We start from the raw sequence: 20181 nt of genomic DNA, 5'->3' as shown, positions 1-20181 counted from the left end.
ACATCACATATTTTACTGCCTTCATGGTAGCTGGTCTGGATGTCATCTTTGGAGGTTTCTCCTCTTCTCCCGGTGTTTAGATGAATTGATGTCTTCAGGGTTGAAAGTGTCACTTGATTCAGTCAAGTCAACAATGTCTTCAGGGTTGCTGAGGTCTCTGGATACAGTCAAGTCAGGTCTATTGAGGTATTTAGATACAGTCAGGTCAGGTCTGTTGAGGTCTCTGGATACAGTCAGGTCAGGTGTCTCTGGATACTGTCAGGTCAGGTCTGTTGAGGTCTCTGGATACAGTCAAGTCAGGTCTGTTGAGGTCTCTGGATACAGTCAGGTCAGGTGTCTCTGGATACAGTCAGGTCAATTATGTCTTTTGGGTCATTGATGAACTCTGCCGTGACCCAGTTGATTGTCTTCCTGTTACCTTCAATCGGCCTCAGCCTCTCCAGCAATGCTTTTTGATTGTCGGTCCGCCTCTCCGGTAGTTCTTCCCAGGCTTCTCTTATCTCCTCGTGCTTTAACCGTTTCCGTGGGCTTGATTTTTCTTCAGCTGATTCTTTTCTGCCTGGCCAGTGTTTTATATGCCAGACAGGTTTGTATGTCACACGGATTTTAGTTATCCACTTTTCTGGGTGTGCCTGGATTTCACTTGGATTCTCTCCTTTGTCTAACTTTTGTCGCAGATATTTTTTCAACGTTGGTGGTTCAAAGATTGTATGTACATATTTTGAATTTGCGCGCATGTGGAGCTTCTCCAAGATTGGCTGCAAGTGTGAAGGTTCAACTACAATTTGTGATGCCAACTCTTCAATGTACTCTGCTTGTGCCGAATATTGTTCTTTTATTTCCTCCTTGTCAGAATCAGAATGGGATTTATTCGCCATGAAAGTTTGCACTGACAAGGAATTTGCTTTGGCAGGAAGGTGCATACAATAAACATATAGGAATCTTAAATTTAAATATGTGGTCTAACTATACTAAAACTAGCAGTAAATAGTGGAATACACTAAAATAGAATAAAAGTGGGCATAAAATAAAATATAAATTGACAAATTACAATATAAAATACAATATAAAATACAAATATAACAGGAATTAATGTAGTGCAAAAGTAAAAGTTTTAAGACATGAAGTCATTAGAGTCAGTGTGAGCTCTTGGCCTTGTTGAGGAGGCCAACAGCGGAAGGGAAGAAACTGTTTGTGTGACGTGAGGTTTTGGTCCTGATGGACCGCAGCCTTCTGCCGGAGGGGAGTGTTTGAAACAGGGAGTGACCAGGGTGGGAGGAGTCCGCCACAATCTTCTTCGCTCGTCTCAGGGTCCTCGAGGTGTGCAGGTCCTCGAGGGAAGGCAGATTGCAGCCAATCACCTTCTCTGCAGTGCGGATGATACGCTGCAGCCTGCTTTTGTCCTTGGCAGTGGCAGCAGCGTACCAGATGGTGATGGAGGAGGTGAGGATAGACTCAATGATGGCTGTGTAGAAGTGCACCATCTTTGGCAGGTTGAATTTCTTCAGCTGCCGCAGGAAGTACATCCTCTGTTGTGCTTTCTTGGTGAGGGAACTGATGTTCAGTTCCCACTTGAGGTCCTGGGAGAGGATGGTGCCCAGGAAGCGGAAGGACTCCACAGTGTTGACTGGGGAGTCACACAGGGTGATGGGGGTGAGGGGGGCTGTGTTCTTCCTGAAGTCCACAACCATCTCCACTGTCTTGAGAGCATTGAGCTCTAGGTTGTTCTGGCTGCACCAGGTCACCAGGTTGTCCGCTTCCCACCTATAGTCGGACTCGTCTCCACCAGAGATGAGCCCAATGAGGGTGGTGTCGTCCGCAAACTTCAGGAGTTTGACGGGCGACGGGTCTGTAGTCATTATGTCCAGTTGGCCTGGGCTTTTTGGGCACAGGGATGATGGTGGAGGATTTGAGACAGGCTGGCACATGGCATGTCTCCAGGGAGGTGTTAAAGATGTAGGTAAACACCGGAGACAGCTGGTCAGCGCAGTTCTTGAGGGTGGCTGGAGAGACAAAGTCCGGCCCAGCTGCTTTGCGGGGGTTCTGTCTCTTGAACAGTTTGTTCACTTCTCTCTCCTGAATGGAGAGGGTCGTCACTGTAGATGGGGGAAGGGGGGGGGCCTCGCGGGTGGAAAGGGGTTGTTCAGGACTGTCCAATTGTCTTTCAAATCTACAGTAGAACTCATTCAGGTCGTTGGCCAGGCGGGAGTCGTTAGTGGAATGGGGGGCTCTGGGCTTGAAGTTGGTGATCTGCCTGAGGCCTCTCCAGACAGAAGCAGAGTCGTTAGCAGAGATTTGGTGTTCCAGTCTCTGCGAGTACAGTCGTTTAGCCTCTCTCAACGCCTTGCTAAACCTGTTCTTCGACTCCTTGAATCTGTCCCACTCCTAAACGCTGCCTCTTTGTCCAGCCTCAGCCTTCTGAGTTTAGCTGTATATCAGGGTTTGTCGTTGTTGTAGCTTACCCTGGTGCGTGTTGGTATACAGCAGTCCTCACAGAAGCTGATGTATGATGTCAAAGCCTCTGTGAGCTCATCCAGACTATTGGTAGCAGTCATGAACATGTCCCAGTCAGTACAGTCCAAGCACGCCCGCAGTTCCTCCATAGCCTCACTGGTCCACTGTTTCGATGTCCTCACAGCAGGCTTACAGCGCTTAAGCTTCTGTCTGTATGCAGGAATCAGTTGGACCATGGCGTAGTCTGAGTGACCCAGTGCTGCTCGGGGAACCGCATGGTATGCTTTACTGATAGTAGAGTAGCAGTGATCCAATGTGTTCTCTTCTCTGGTAGGGCATTTGATGAATTGTCTGTATTTTTTGAGTTCTTGAGTGAGATTGCCTTTGTTAAAGTCGCCTAGCACAATAACCAAGGAATCTGGATTTTCATGCCCAACACACAATATCTGGTTTGCGAGTACACGTTGAGCCTCGTTGGCGCTAGCCTGAGGGGGCATGTAGACGCCGACCAGTATGAATGAAGCAAACTCACGTGGCGAGTAAAAAGATTTACAGTTAATAAAAAATGTTTCCAGATCAGGAGAACAATGCTGCAAAATCACTGTCACATCTTCACATCAGCCACTGTTAATAAAAAAACAAATACCACCGCCTTTCGTTTTGCCAGAAAGCAGGGAGTCACGATCCGCTCTCAGCAGTTTGAAACCTGCTAGCTGTAGTTCAGAGTCTGGGATCATTTCACTCAGCCATGTTTCCGTAAAGCACAAAACGGAAGATGAACAAAAGTCTCTGTCTTTCCATAACAGTAGCTGAAGTTTGTCCAGTTTGTTGCTCAGCGAACGAACGTTGGAAAGAAATATCCCCGGTAACGCTGTGCGCCCTCCGCGCCGACGAAGTCGCACCAAAGCACCGGCCCGTTTACCTCTCCTACGATTCTTTGCTGCTAGGACAAAGCCGAGAGTGGCTTTGACTATAATTCCCACTAAGTCTGCCGCTGGAAGCAGAAAAGTGGGAAATCTTGGAAATCTTGGCAGAACACTGAATTAACAGACAAAACAAGACAAAACAGAGCACACCGATCTACCGTGGCTGCCATCGTCGGCGCCATCTCTAGATAGGAGTTGTTTAAGCACTGTAGCGATCCTGCAAACACAAGTTTGTATTCTTCCTCAGTTAATGCCACTCTTCTGTTAGTTGTGGGGTCTTTTTTACCGCTGCCTACTTTAAACCCTGTATCTGGGTTGACTGTGTATTTTGTTTGCCACCAGTCTAGTATTTTATAACCTGGCCTTAATTCAACGTGCGATGGACGCCACTCATCCATTTGTCCTCCCCTTTGAGACACACAAATATAAATTTACTGTACACATTTACTATGCTCTTTGCCTAGTTTATAACTGACACAAAACAGACATAACAAAACATAAAACAAACATAGGAATATGTTTGTTTTATACATTCAGACAAACAAGGTCACGTCTGACCTGGAGGTTCCAGACACAGGGACTTCATTGTCCCCCCACTCAATTGGAACCAAACAAGAACAGCTGTAGTGATGCCATCCACCACCAGTTAGAGCCAAATCGCTGTAATAATACAATCCACCACTAGTCGGAACCAAACGAGATATGGCTGCAATAATACAATCCACCACCAGTCAGAGCCAAACGAGATATGGCGGCAATAATACCCAACTGCCACTGGTCGGATCCAGACCAGAAACAGCTTGAACCCACCGGCCCCAGTCAAAAGCCAATCACAGAAACAATTGTAATTGCGCTTACCTGTTGCTGAACGTAGCCTTGGGGAGATGCTGTAGATACATCAGTATGGAAAAAGGGAGTGAGAGAGAGAGAGCGTGGCCAAGTGCGTACGTTGGCACCGTGAGGTATCAGCTCCTTGGCCAGGGAGAGAGGGAGAGAGAGAGAGCAAAGAACTTGTGTGTGTGTTGGAGTGGATGCACTCCGCTCGAACCTTGGCATAGCACACCCAAACCATCAAACATTGCGAGAGAGAGAGAGAGAGAGAGAGAAGAGAGCAAAGAACGTGTGTGTGTGTTGGAGTGGATGCACTCCGCTCGAACCTCGGCATAGCACACCCAAACCATCAAACATTGCGAGAGAGAGAGAGAGAGAGAGAGGGGAAAGAGAGAGAGAGAGAGAGAGAGAGAGAGAGAGAAGAGAGCAAAGAACGTGTGTGTGTGTGTTGGAGTGGATGCACTCCGCTCGAACCTCGGCATAGCACACCCAAACCATCAAACATTGCGAGAGAGAGAGAGAGAGAGAGAGCAAAGAAATGTGTGTGTGTGTGTTGGAGTGGATGCACTCCGCTCGAACCTCGACATAGCACACCCAAACCATCAAACATTGCGAGAGAGAGAGAATGAGATCAAACAACACAAGAGAGATAATGTGTGAGAGAATGTGTATGTGTGTGTGTGGATGTTGGAGTGGATGCACTCCGCTCGAACCTCGGCATAGCACACCCAAACCATCAAACATTGCGAGAGAGAGAGAGAGAGGGAGAGAGAGGAAAGACAGAGAAAGAAAATCACATTATACAACTATTAGAAAACTGTAGGTCGCACCCCGCCCCTGCACGGTGCTAGAGAGAACCCAGTCTTCTCTAACACTCCCATGACAGAGACCAGCCAGGTTTGCACCCCGTCCTAAATACTATAACAACTGCCAGGTCGCACCCCGCCTCTGCACGGTGCTAGAGAGAACCCAGTCTTCTCTAACACTCCCATGACAGAGACCAGCTAGGTTTGCACCCCGTCTCTTGTTATAATGTATCATTGGGTTTGCATCAACATTTCACATTTATCTGACTCCAATTGTTTTCTATGGTCAATTTGGTTCAAACAGTGCAGCCCACAGTCACAGTTCTAACAGCAGTTTACAGACACTCACTCCTAAAGCTACAGGGTCCTAAGCTATGCAGATTTCGTTTAAACAGGCTCTGCTTCCCTTTTTTATATGGGCCCAAGTGAGTGTCAGTCAACCACCGCTGTCCTGCTCCTGCCGGCTGCCGGATCCACTTCTCAGGGACCTCTCGTCCAGATCTCTCCCCCAGACTCGTCGGAAGGTCACCAATTGTTAAGGAATGTGTAGCTGGGTAGTGGAGAATCAGTGGGGAACCTTCAGGGCCTTCTACGCCTTCAGAGAAGGCCTAAACAAATTATAAATAATAATATATTTAATACTAATAATAAAGTATTCAATAAATAATTTAAAACAATTATATCTCATTTAATTGAATACAATACATTTTCTCTCATCTATGTTCTATAGTTAAGCTTACTGGCAAGTTCATGTCCTGAAAACATGTTATCCAATCAGAATCGTCTGTCTATATTAAGGCCCAGTTAGCTGGCTCATTCATTGGTTAGGACTTCACAAATCCTGGAGAAGGCCAAGCTATGTGTTTTGGTGTGAAGAGTGACGGGCAAATTGACCAACCACGCTTTGATTTCAAGTGGGCGGGAGCAAAACAAAACATTTTAGGCCTTCATGAAGTCCTAATCTCTTGCAGAGTGGTGAGAGCGGTTGAGAGACAGATGCAACGTCCACACTAGCCCGGGTACATTTAGAAACGCATACATGTCTGCGTTTGCACCTCCCGTCCACACTAATACGGCGTATTCGGACACTGAAAACGGAGCTTTTCGGGTCAGGGTATATTGTGGCCAATCGTTTTTCCATCACATTTTGCAATCGGCAAAGCAAATATTTGAGCCATGCGCTAACAACGTTTGAGCCATGCGCTACCGATGGACGCTTGGCAATTCGCAAGACACACCTACAACTGTTTTCGTTCCCCAATTCCCATCACAAAATCAGCAAAGGGGAGACAGATGATATGTAAGGGGGGTGAAAGGAGGGGCCACCATTAAACATATTTCAAAGTAAGAGCTGTGTAGCCTGAAGGTTGGCTTACAGGTAAGGGGGTTACAGGTAAGGGGGTTTTCGGCGCTTCGCGTCGTGCCTAACAACTCCCCTTACCTGTTCTAAAATCAGCGTAAACCACGGCCTCTTGGGGCTTATTGCTTAATTCTCTCCCCACAGCATTAACTGTTCAACTGCATTATAGATTTCACATGGCATAATACTGTAATTAATATGTACATTTGTGGAGATAGTGTCAAAGAAATCTGACATGTATTTCAAATCAGATCCAGATGATCCTTTAATACACCTGTTCAATGTGTATGACAAACATTTGACAACCAGGCCCCAATAACATGGCCTTATACCTGTTATGCACATTCTAACAAATCCAAAAAATAACATTGAAAGATTAAACCAAAGCGCCAACATTTTGTGTATCAAAACTGACAAGGTACTTCAAAAGTGCATAGATTAACAAGGTTTCTTACTAGCATTTCTACCATCCTTAAAGGGCAGAGCTATATTGTTCTTCTAAGGCCTTGATAACTGTGATGACCTCTGAGAGACCAGCTACAGCCACCACATCTTCCCTGGAAATGTTGGTGCGGCACTTCACACATGCTTGTGTTCCTTGGAGTAAGAGGTCCACACACTGAAGGCAGCCAATAAGGCTGCGGCAACATCTTGCCAACATGGGACTGTCCATCACTCCTGGGACAAACAGATAAAACACGGCTACAGTTAGTTCTCATCAGCACTTAAATTGCCATTTTATGCCTTGTTTTTTTCCAACGTATCCCCAAAAAGTATATATCACTGTTGATGTACAGATGACAAGGATCCCTTTACATGAGTAAATTAATACCAAAAAAGCAATTGGTCTAACAGGAAAAAAGCATACTGTCATAAGCCTATAATATTGCTTAGCTCCGCTGGCAATCACATATTTAAAATATCTGTTTAATTGGACTTGAATATGCAACTTCAACACTCCTTGTAGTGTCATGATTAGTGATGTGTCGTTCGTGAACGATTCGTTCATTTTGAACGAATCCTTATAAGGACACGGGAGTAACGAGTCCTCTCAATGAGTGATTCGTTCATTTCCTGACTCGGTCTTTCTACGAGTCTTTGGATCATTTTTCACGTGACCTGCATAGGCTCTGTAGCTAGAGGAAACGAACGATTCGTTCCTTTCCCGACTCGGTCTTTCTACGAGTCTTTGGATCATTTTTCACGTGACCTGTACAGGCTGTAGCAAGAGGAAACGAACGATTCGTTCCTTTCCCGACTCGGTCTTTCTACGAGTCTTTGGATCATTTTTCACGTGACCTGCATAGGCTCTGTAGCTAGAGGAAACGAATGATTAGTTCCTTCCCCGACTCGGTCTTTCTACGAGTCTTTGGATCCTTTTTTCACGTGACCCGCATTGTATTTTTTAGTAGAGGAAACAGTTTCCTTATTCCCTTTCGCGTGGCCGCTGTTTTAGTAAGACGTGAATGAATGATATTCGCTCAAGTCATCATACTGACTGGTTTTGTTATTTTCACTTTACATTTACACTTACAGTTTAGTGCAGTGTAATTGTTTGACGTGATAATTAAATGCTAGTGTGATAATACATGACCAAATCATACAAACTCATGATACATTATTTTAATGCAGGAATTTATTTTGAAATAGTATTTGCTGGTGCACATGTCATGCACTAACCTACAGTGGACGTATAGGGGCTATACGTCCTTTGCAGTGGACGTATAGCCCCCAACCCCCCCCCCCCCCCCCGAAATGAACAAATGACTCGAAAAAAGATTCGTTCATTTTACTGAACGAGATTCAAAGAACCGAATCAGTAAAAAGAACCGAACTTCCCATCACTAGTCATGATGGTCACTTGCCTCTACACATAGAGCACTTGAATGATGTCACCATCATCATCATTACTGACAATTCAGATAGGCTTGAATTAGATGTACTGTGTAGCCATCCTGTCTATTGATGAATATTAATATGCTTGCATATTTATTGTAAATCCAGACTTTTAACCTTTGCAACAGTTTGTACAATGTTTGGACAACTTTAGTGCACATACCCGACTTCTTCTCTTCCTCCTCCCTATTTCAGCAAGGATATCTTCTTTAACAGCAAAAATCTTCCTTGAACTCTGTTTCCAATAAATTGATCCTGAGGAGGGATAAGTTATTAAATAAATAATTAAGTTATTTATTTAAGTGAATACCACACAATATAATGCAATGACTTGATTATATATATTAAAAAAGTATAGTTTGGTTAATTTACTTTAACAAAACACAACCATTATATATTTGACAAGTTACAGCTGTATTCCATAGCCTCCCATGGGTTTCTAAAACCTAAAATGTTCAATTTCCTATCAACCCCCAATACCAATATTTGGATTCACATGATGGCATGCTTGTTTTCATACTAAGAGTTGGAGTAAGAGAAATGTTCAAACGTTCCAACCTTTAGTACCGAGGTGTCAAGAAGTAGATTCCCCTGGCTGTCAGTTAAGAAGACATCTTCCTGTGTGTCCAGGGCCTCTTTGACTATGTTGGTTATAACTTTCACATAGGCCTCTGATTCTTCAAATTGAATAACCAAAGCCTTTTCCTGGACAATCCTCTCCCCCTCCAGTTGCCCAATAAAGATTGTCCTTTGGGAACACAGACATGTTTTGTCGAACAGGAAAAGTTAAGTTAAGTCCTTGTATGTAATTACAATAGTAATGGAGAGGAGTGCAGAATACTGTTAAACACAATCTAATCTGCACCTGAAATCATATTGAGAACCATGGGATCACTTTTGTAGACTGTACTTAAATCCCAGTTCAATAGCATTTTAGACCAATGCTTCAAGTCTAATATGTTGTTGCCCATCTAGCTAGGTTTAGATTACTGTAACAGTGCGTTCTAAAAGCCTTACCTCTGGTAGATTCTGGGGTTCTTGGTAGGAGACGACGAACGTCGAGGTATAACGCTATTTGGTCCAGGGGTTGAATAGACAGCTGGGGTTGAGTTGGTGCTTGGTATTGGCCCCGGTACATCATCACCCATCACCTGGAAGGAGACCCCGTCATCCAGGTCTAGAGAGCTGAAAAATCCAGCTTCTAGTGGGAACACAGACACTCCATTCTGATTTGTCAAGTAAAGACTTGATTGCGTGATCTGAAAAAAGTTATTGAGAAATAATGTTAGCCTGGAACGTCAGAAGAAACCGTTCGTTAGCTATTCTCATAGCTAGCTACCACGTGGAGGATCAAGCTCGGCTATCTAGCTAGCTAGCTTTAGGTTGCCAAATTTAACATTCATGAAAGTAACAAACCTTGAAGATCTTTGCCAAATTGTCCACTGTGATGTCTTCACTCCGCAAGATGGCAGATTTTGTGCCTCGAGTCATCGTGTGCGTTGATATATTGACAGCAACTTAGAGGCAATAACTTGCAGCAATGCAAAGGTGTACAATAAATCACATGTGATTTGTGCGCAAACCACGCGTAGCCTACATACGTCACACTTTGCTTTAGAGACACGGCACAAGTTTTTTTTAAATATTATAATTAATATGTAATAAAAAATATATTCATAGGGGTCAATCTCCATTTGGTTCCATGGCATCTCCCCAGCAATTGGGATTACTATTTGGACGACTACCACAAAACTTTGGCTAGGTTTTTGCGTCGACAAGAGCTCCGCAAAAACCCAGCTTTTTGTTAGTCTTTTTAGTGTTCGTTACTTGTTTTGTCAATGTTATATTGTCGTTTATTCAGTACGACCGGCAGACACTTCTGGACATTAAGTTGTCACTTGGCAAGGATCATTTTACGAACTTTAATTCCACTTCTCGGAGTGCGAGCTCGGACTGCAGCTGGCCCTTTGCTGTTTCGCCGTTCTGTTTACCCGCTAGACGGAGAAAGAAGAAACGTGGCCGGCGTGCTGGAGTCCTTGTTCGAACTCGGAAACGATGCTTCAAACCTGCTCTTCCAACCATCTTACTAGCTAACGTTCAGTCCATCGACAACAAAATGGATGAACTTAACGCTCGTGTCAAATTCCAACGGGACATCAGGAACTGCTGTGTACTGGCGTTCGTTGAGACCTGGCTGTCTCCGGAGATCTCCGACGCAGCGGTTACCCCGTCGGGATTCACCATATACCGCCAGGACAGAACAGCTGACTCAGGGAAGTGCAGGGGCGGAGGGGTCTGTGTTATGGTTAACTCTCTCTGGGCTACGGATGTAGCGGTATTAGCATCTCACTGCTCTCCGGTCCTTGAGCTGCTAACTGTAAAAATCAGACCCTTCTATCTACCTCGGGAATTCACTGCGGTCGTCATGAGTGCAGTCTACATCCCCCCCCAGGTAGACAAGGCCGCTGCTTTGGATGAACTGTATGGGATTATCAATGGTCTGGAAAATGTGCACCCAGAGGCAGCCTTCATTGTTGTTGGTGATTTCAACAGAGCTAACATGAAGAAAGTCCTGCCCAAATACTATCAGCACATTGACTTCTTCACACGTGGAGACCAGATCCTTGACCATTGTTATACAACATTCAAGGGCAGTTACAAACCCCTCCCCCGCCCTGCCTTTGGGAAGGCTGATCACACCTCCATTCTTCTTCTCCCCGCATATGAACAAAAGCTCAAACAGGTCAGACCGGTTGAGAGGTCAGTTCACCTATGGAGTGACGAGTGTGTGGCGACCCTCCAGGACTGCTTTGACACCACTGACTGGCTGATGTTCAGGGACGCAGCAGATGGGGACATTAACGAATACTCAGACACTGTCTCCAGCTACATCCAGCACTGCATTGATGACGTTGTCCCCAAGAAGGTTGTCCGGTCTTTCCCAAATCAGAAGCCCTGGGTTGATGCCGCGGTCCGGGCCAAGCTGAGAGCCCGTACTGTCGCCTTTAATTCTGGGGACCCTGATGAGTACAGGAAGGCCAGATACGACCTTCTGAAGGCCATCAAAGCAGCGAAAAGGGCCTACAGGACCAAGGTGGAGTCCAGCTACCATGGCTCTGACCCCAGGCGCATGTGGAGTGGACTTAAAGCCATTACAGAATACAAAGGGAGAGGCTACAATGAGACCCAGTCTTCTGTCCTACTGCCAGACGAGCTGAACTCCTTCTACGCTCGCTTTGAGAGGGACAGTGAACCCCCTGCAGTGGAGCTACCTGAAGGCCAAGCCAGTGGTGTGCCTACACTAACTGTAGCTGAGGTGAGGCTATGCTTTAAGAAGATCAACCCTCGCAAGGCACCTGGCCCAGACGGCATATCAGGTAGGGCCCTTAGGGGCTGCGCTGACCAGCTGGCAGGGGTCTTCAGTGACATCTTCAACCTCTCCCTTAACCTGTCTGTACTCCCCACCTGCTTCAAGAGGACCACCATCATCCCTGTGCCCAAGAACACCAAGGTCACATGTCTGAATGACTATCGCCCAATAGCACTGACCTCTATCATCATGAAGTGCTTCGAGCGGCTAGTCAAATCATTCATCTGCTCCTCGCTGCCCCCCACACTGGACCCTATGCAGTTTGCATACCGGTCCAATAGGTCTACAGACGATGCCATCGCTCTGACCATGCACACCGCTCTCTCCCACCTGGACAAGGGGAATACATATGTGAGGATGCTGTTCATTGACTACAGCTCTGCATTCAACACCATCATCCCCTCCAGACTGGTCTCCAAGCTTGTGGACCTGGGACTAAGCACCTCCCTCTGCAAGTGGATCTTCCACTTCCTGACGGGGAGGCCACAGGTGGTGAGAATCGGTGACCGCACTTCATCTGTACTGATCACCAACACAGGCACCCCCCAGGGCTGTGTGCTCAGCCCTCTCCTGTTCTCCTTGTTCACCCACGACTGTGCGGCTACGCACAGCTCCAACCTCCTCGTTAAGTTTGCTGACGACACAACCATCGTGGGCCTCATCTCTGACAGTGACGAGTCAGCCTACAGAGAGGAGGTTGACACCCTGACATCATGGTGTCAGGACAACAACCTCTCTCTTAACATCAGCAAGACCAAGGAGATGATTGTGGACTTTAGGAGGCGGCAGGAGGAGGAGCATGCACCCCTATTCATCAATGGATCGGAAGTGGAGAAGGTCAGCTGCTTCAAGTTCCTCGGGGTGAACATCAGCAATGACCTCACCTGGTCTGTTCACACGGACAAGGTGGTCAAAACGGCCCGTAAGCGCCTCTTCTTCCTGAGGAGACTGAAGAAGTTTGGTATGGACTCAGTCATCCTTACTAACTTTTACAGATGCACTATAGAAAGCATTCTGACTGGTTGTATCACAGTGTGGTATGGGAGCTGCACAGACCGGGACCGCAAGGCCCTACGAAGTGTGGTCCGTTCTGCTGAGTTCATCATCGGCAGGAAGCTCCCAGCCCTACAGGACACCTACCACACACGTTGCCTTAGGAAAGCCAGCAGGATTCTAAGAGACTGTTCCCACCCATCCTTCAGTCTCTTTACCCCGTTGCCTTCTGGCAGGCGTTACCGCAGCATCCGGTCGCGCACACGCAGACTGGACAACAGTTTCTACCCAAGGGTCATCAGGCTTCTCAATGGACACTGATATGGACATTTTTACTGCACACTAGTCACTTATACACTGTCACTTTCAGCTACTGGTTGCTCTTTCAGTAACATTGCACTACTGTACCTCGCCACCAGGCTCCTGTTTGGTCATTGACAAAGTCACTGATCTGTAAATTTGCACTACTGCACTGTACTCCATTTAGGTTAGATTAGTTTATAGGGTTGTAACAGGTTTTTTTTTTTTTTTTTTTTTTTTTTTTTTTGTGTATTAGGGTTAGTATAGCGTACTATTTATTGTTATCTGTAATTTAGGAAGTTTTAGTGTTAGGGTTAGTATAGTCGTTTATTTATTGCTATCTGTATATTTAGGAAGTTCACTTATCTAAGCTCAGCATAGATGTAAATTTGTTCTGTGTACTTATATGTTATGTTATGCCAAGTGCTTGCGTTGTCTTGTCTTAAGAATTTCAGTGCCCAGTCTAACCTTGTGTTGCTCTGTGCACCTGACAAATAAAAGACTTGAACTTGAACTTGAACTAGGTGGGCCTATAATGAGTTGGGCAACATCTTCATCCTCATAAATATTTTACCCATTCTGAAAAATTACAAGTGAAGACGTATTAGAAAATACCCAATTGCAATGAAAGTACCAAGTCAATGAAAGGAATAGTTAAGATGAGTTCAAGACCAGTTCAAGACAAAATGTATGTATTTATTACACAAATGTGAGTTGCAGGTGCACTGTTACACTTCAGTTGAGTATCACAGGCATATTTCTCTCCTGGACATAAACAAGGGTTATGTGCTCATGAGATTAATATTGCAAGGTATAGATCAATCAATCATTGTTTATTATATTCAGAACATTGTATTTGTCACATAATACATTGGGGTGGGTGTGTTTGTGTGTGTGTGAGAGAGAGAAGGGGGGTTGTGAGGTCAGACGCTGATGTTGGACGAGAGGGTCTGGCTCGTAATATGCATTCTAGTTCATCCCAAAGATGCTCAATAGGCTGGAGGTCAGGGCTCTATGAAGGCCAGTCAAGTTTTTTCACACCCGACTCAACAAAAAATTGGTCTAAGGACCTCACTTTGTGCATAGGAGCAACATCAAGCCAAAACAGGAAAGGGCCTTCCCCCAAATTTATGCATTTAGCAGACGGTTTTATCCAAAGCGACTTCCAAGAGAGAGCTTCACAAAAGTGCATAGGTCACTGAACATAACAACGAGATAGCCCCAAACATTGTGGGTAACCAAATATGAAGCATACATTGTGAAAACCAAATAAGTCCCAAAGGGAAGAACCATAAGAGCATGTAGTTGACAAGTTACAATGAAACAGCATTGAACCTCAAAAGTGCAAGAGTGTACCTGTGGAAAAAGCAAGCAACAATAATATATTTCACAGCGAGTACAATCATTTTAAGTCAGTTACAACTAAGAGCAACAAGTCTCTCAGTCATTGTGATCCTGGAGGAAACTATCAGGTCCAGTCAAACATTCCTAAGTACCGTTGTACTCCTACTAGTATATAGTAACATTTTCTACTCAAGCATAAATTAATTCATCAGTAGAACTAAGGTTCCAGCCTAAAACCATGAAAAAAACGCCTCCATTCCATTTGGCTTGATTTTAGCCCAACGAACAAAGCAGAAGTCCATACAGATTGCATGACATCACAAATGCTCATACTTTTGGCTAGGTATACTTGAGGAGTGAGTTTAGCCATTTCAAACATCAGCTGCACGTTGTATTTGACCCAATAGAACCCTGGTAGAGAATGTCGTATTCCAACTATGGCTTGTCTCATATAAGGACTGTCAACTTTCACTCTTTGCAACACTTACTAGCCCAAGATTAGCCTGTTCTGCTGCCTTTAAGTCTGGGGACCCTGATCAGTAGAGGAAGGCCAGATTCAACCTTTGAATGCCATCAAAGCAGCGTAAAGGGGTTACAGAACCAAGGTGGAGTCCAGCTACAGTTGGCTCTGACCCCAGGCGCATGTGCAGTGGACTTAGAGCCATCACAGACGACAAAGGGAGAGGCTACAGTGAGACCCAGTCCTCTGTCCTGCTACCAGACAAGCTGTATGCCTTCTACGCTCGCTTTTAAAAGGACAGTTACCCCCCCGCAGTGGAGTTACCTGAAGGCCAAGCCAGTGGTGTGCCTACATTAACTGTAGCTGAGGTGAGGCTTTGCATCCAAAAGAACAACCCTCGCAAGGCACCTGGCCCAGATGGTATATCAGGTAGGGCCCTCAGGGGCTGTGCTGACCAGCTAGCAGGGGTCTTCAGTGACATCTTTAACCTCTCCCTCAGCCTGTCTCCCTCAGCCACCTTCTTTAAGAGAACCACTATCATCCCTGTGCCCAAGAACACCAAGGTCACATGTTTGAACGACTATTGCCCGATAGCACTGACATCTGTCATCCTGAAGTGCTTCGAGCGGCTAGTCAAATCATTCATCTGCTCCTCGCTGCCCCCCACCCTGGACCCTATGCAGTTTGCATACCGGTCCAACAGGTCTACAGACGATGCCATCGCCTTGACTATGCACATTAGGCAACCTTATAGTGGGCCTATTCAGAACCAACTCAACTAACCAGTAAACCAGATTCCACATCAACATCCCATACTAAGCAATGATGTTCCCTATCAAAATCACAATTCTAATGTCTAAATTGAATTAGTCCCTCATCATTATTGTATGTCACAACAGCTTGGTGCTGTTAAGCAATTAACTAAGAATTTTGAGTAACAAAGTTTATTCGGTATGGAGAAAAAAACGATTGAAGCCTAATATTTTGCAATAGCCTACATAGAGTTAAACAAATGCGTTCTGTTACAGTAAGCATATCTACAGGAAGCATGTTGGTTATCATGATTAAAAAAGCTTGTCACCATACATGTGTGTGTAGTGTACACAGAAATAGCAAATAAAAGATTCCACAAATCCATCTTCTTCTATAGGCTAAAGGATATAGATATATGATATCATAGTGTTATAATTGTTTCGTCTATATGTAGCCCAGGGACAGCCTGGCCATGGGGAGAGTCGGGAGATGTCCTGAACGGCCGAAAACGGCCGCGGCATAATGCAACAAGAAAATATATAGCCTATAATAATACACGGTCGCAGGCCGGTCTGCGTTTTAAAGAACCGGGCGGTTTTTCAGTCTCAGTCCAAACCTGTAAGCTTATGTATTTTTGTAAAAATATTTTCCGTTGATTTTAATACAACTGTCAGATCACTATTTGGTCAACATTTGTCCATAAATAGGCCTGCTATAGTTGTATGATGCTCTGGTAACTTAAAAGCGATAGCCTATATTTTTTAACGATCTGGTAACTGGTAAAATATATCTGACACCTAGGCTACAGCTCTTACTTTGAAATATGTTTAATGGTGGCCCCTCCTTTCACCCCCCTTACGTATCATCTGTCTCCCCTTTGCTGATTTTGTGATGGGAATTGGGGAACGAAAACTATGGAGGATTATAGGGGCCAAAACTAAATAAATAAATACTTGGATAAATAAAAAATTATATAACACAAAGCTTAAATAAATGACACAAAATATACAAATGTTACATGTATTTGTGTGTATATATATATATGTTTACGTTTTCATGTGTTTACATTTATTTATTTATACTTACATTTATTTATTTATACTTACATTTATTTATTTATACTTACATTTATCCACGGTGAAACTTGCTGCAGCAAAATAAATCTGTCGTCCCCCCGTCACCAAGTCAGGGGGCGGGTTAAAGCCTCTGATTGGTGGTTCAACTTGAATCGACTGCTTTTGACTATTCCAAGGTGGCAGCACCTTGTGCGGATTCAATGAATGAAATATTGAATGCTACAGTGGTCGAAATGTTGGCGGAAGCTGAAGAGATGGAGGCACCTGCCAGTTCACTTTTTTTTTACATCATATTGAGAGCTTCGCTGAAATTATACGAGTGATATTGGCCCTAACTGACACAGACATCAATGAAAATGTGTTCACGATCCTCAGCGAGATGATACAGCATAGGGGTGGGCATTTCGATCTTAAGACCAACAGTGGCCGGGTTGGGAAACCCGGCAGCTATCGATACCAACGTTGGTATCAATAGCCTGATTGATAGCGTGATAAGATCGATACTTAAGTTTCATTCCACACTGAGTACACAACTCCCTTTACATCATAGTGGTTGTGCAAACACCGTCTAACTTCGCTCAAACTCACTTTGCCCCTCCACTGCTTTTCTAAGCCCAAAGTATCGGTATTGGCAATACTGGCCCTGTATTTACTCCTTGGTATCGGATCTATACCACATCGTGCAGTGTCCGCAGTGTCGCACACCCCTAGCAGCTGTGGAGTGAGGCGATAGAGGATCCCTCTAGATTGAAGAGAGCTTGATCGACTGGTTGAGCCTGCCTGGTGTGTAATACTGTTCATTCACCAATCAGAGGCTTTGACCCGCCCCCTGACTTGGTGACGGGGGGACGACAGATTTATTTTGCTGCAGCAAGTTTCACCGTGGATAAATGTAAGTATAAATAAATAAATGTAAGTATAAATAAATAAATGTAAGTATAAATAAATAAATGTAAACACCTGAAAACGTAAACATATATATATATACACACAAATACATGTAACATTTATATATTTTGTGTCATTTATTTAAGCTTTGTGTTATATAATTATTCATTTATCCAAGTATTTATTTATTTAGTTTTGGCCCCTATAATCCTCCATAGAAAACACTTGTAGGTGTGTCTCGCTAATTGCCAAGCGTCCATTGGTAGCGCATGGCTCAAATATTTGCTTTGCCGATTGCAAAATGTGATGGAAAAACGATTGGCCACAATATACCCTGACCTTTTCGAATATGCTCCCCTAGCCGGAGACATTTGAAAACGCCGGGTTCGCGTAGTAGTGTGGACGGGGTCCTCGGAGCTTTTCAGATACGATGATGTTCAGTTGCCATGACACTGGGGTTAGCTTGCGCTCTATAGCTAATGTCAAGATGAACATGGAAGGTGAAAGAAATATGCTGCTCCATCTCTATAATTCATTTACCAGTTTAGTTAGTGTACTACTTCAGATACAAGTATTATCACTTAATAGATACGCGTTACTCCTACGCAGAAGGCGAGCGTTGTACTCGGTGTGCCTGAACAGATGTTATTGACGTTACAGTATGGTCTATTTGTTTTCATCCGTGTCATCGTTAGCTACAGTAATTAAAGGATTGCACTTGTTTAACCCATTCAATTAATCGTATTGTTGCTTTTTTCCGCGTTGATTTTTTTCTCGGCGGTGATGGCCGAGGTGAAGGCCCAGCTGTAGTACTCACGGCTTGCCACTGTGGAGAATAATACAAGGTTAAATATCAGACCAGGTTACTTGTAGTTTAATGTAAGTAATGATGCAATCACAAGATACACAATAAAAACAACACACCAGGATTTTCGTAGTCTAATACAATGAATCAGATGATGCAACAGCAGTCTCACAGAAACAGAGTCTCAAAATAGAAGGGTCAGGGTCTCCAAAGGAATGCAGGTGGGGCAGGGTCGATGATGCATGGGGGAAGGTGGGGTAGGGTCTCCAAGGGGAAGGGGGCCTCAGAACAGAATATATCCAAAGGTGGTAAGACCAGCTGGTCTAAGCCGTCCTTAAATGGAGAAGAGTTACAGTCCCAGCATCACCTTATCTCCCAAGTTGACACTTTTACTCCCAAGAGCTGAGAGGCCCTATTGTGCTCGCACCAGTTTCCGAGCATCTCAAGCTTTCCTCCTGTCTGACCTTGGCATGTTTGCACTCACCAGACTTACACAGATTTGTGTCAGCCCGGCCTCACTTGCACAGAAGGTTGCATGATCTCATTCGTTTTTTATTAATTCAATTGATTATAATTGGATACAGTGTTTCCCACAGATTAGAAATCTAGTTGTGGCGGGGAGGGGGTGGGTGGGGTTGTCCGACCGGGGGGGGGGGGGGGGGGTCGTAATAATTCCTTCGTTAATAATTCGTTACACAGTGAATTTGTTAATCATTTGTTACATTAAATATTAATCCAAAATGATTCACAACTTCACAAAATTAACAACAACTAACATATCATTTCTGCATTATGCATGTAGCAACGCTAGTGCTACACAGCTATTTAACTGGTCGGCTCCATGACGCCGGGTAAGTAGCTAGCTCCTGAGACTTCTCACCAAAAGAATGAAGGGGAACCTTCGAGTAAGGTACCTAGCGAAAAGTAACCTCAACTTTCCTCGACTTTTAGCTACGGCACTAATGCTGAAGGCTCCCTGATATAGCTGTCGGTCTTACTAGAACGGCGTATGTATGCATTGTTGCTAATTTGTGCTGACGTTGTGACTGTGTGCATATGTGAGAAAGACGCATGAGTGACAGAGAGACGGAGGGAGAGCAGGGGAAAGGAAATGCAGCTGAACGAATACGCTGCGTGTTTTAACCTAAATAACCATAATTTTTTTTTTTACGAAAACGCAATATGTGGCGGCCGGTGTTGATTCTGTGGCGCACCGCCACAAATTAGTCTATGTGTGGGAAACACTGGGATACATGTTTTAGTATTAAGCATTAAATGACATATGGGTATACATACATACGAGGTAGTGATTGGTGTAACAGCATTGATTAGCAGTATGTTATCATTCCTTCACACAACCCAGCGCGTTAGCGTGAGTGAAGTAGGGCTAGACCAACTTACGTTTTTCAGGTGGTAGGCTACATCATATTCGACGTCGAACTATGACAAATAAACTGTTATTGGCAGAGTTTGCATTCAACGTTTTTCGAGTCACCCGGTACTTTGTAAATGTAAATGTACTTTAATGAAATGCCGCCATACCACAGATGTCTTTGCCATTTTGACTAATAACACTGACAAAGTAAGCTATGGCAGAGTTTGTAGTTCTGCAGCCAATTGTGCTCGTGCCGTGTGCAAAATACCAAACCAAAACAAAGCGCAGATTAACGAAAGGGAAAAAAGTAACACCTTTTCTTTAAAGTTATATATTTTTAGAGTTGGTTTATTTGTCTTAAGTAATATAATCTACAATATCTGTTGAACGATCGACCAGAAAATCTAGTCAACCAAGTGGGGACAGCCCTACAAAACAGGCAGGGCTACCACTAGTGCTGCTGCCAAACGCGCACTCCTATCATTGGAGTTGATTGAGCCACCTGTTTAAACTTCCAAATAGCAACGCAATTCATATCTTTGGC

The sequence above is a fragment of the Hypomesus transpacificus genome, chromosome 21, assembly GCF_021917145.1.
Source record: "Hypomesus transpacificus isolate Combined female chromosome 21, fHypTra1, whole genome shotgun sequence".
NCBI lineage: Eukaryota > Metazoa > Chordata > Actinopteri > Osmeriformes > Osmeridae > Hypomesus > Hypomesus transpacificus.
The sequence above is the reverse complement of the archived record's forward strand: the minus strand, read 5'-3'. Positions refer to the sequence as shown.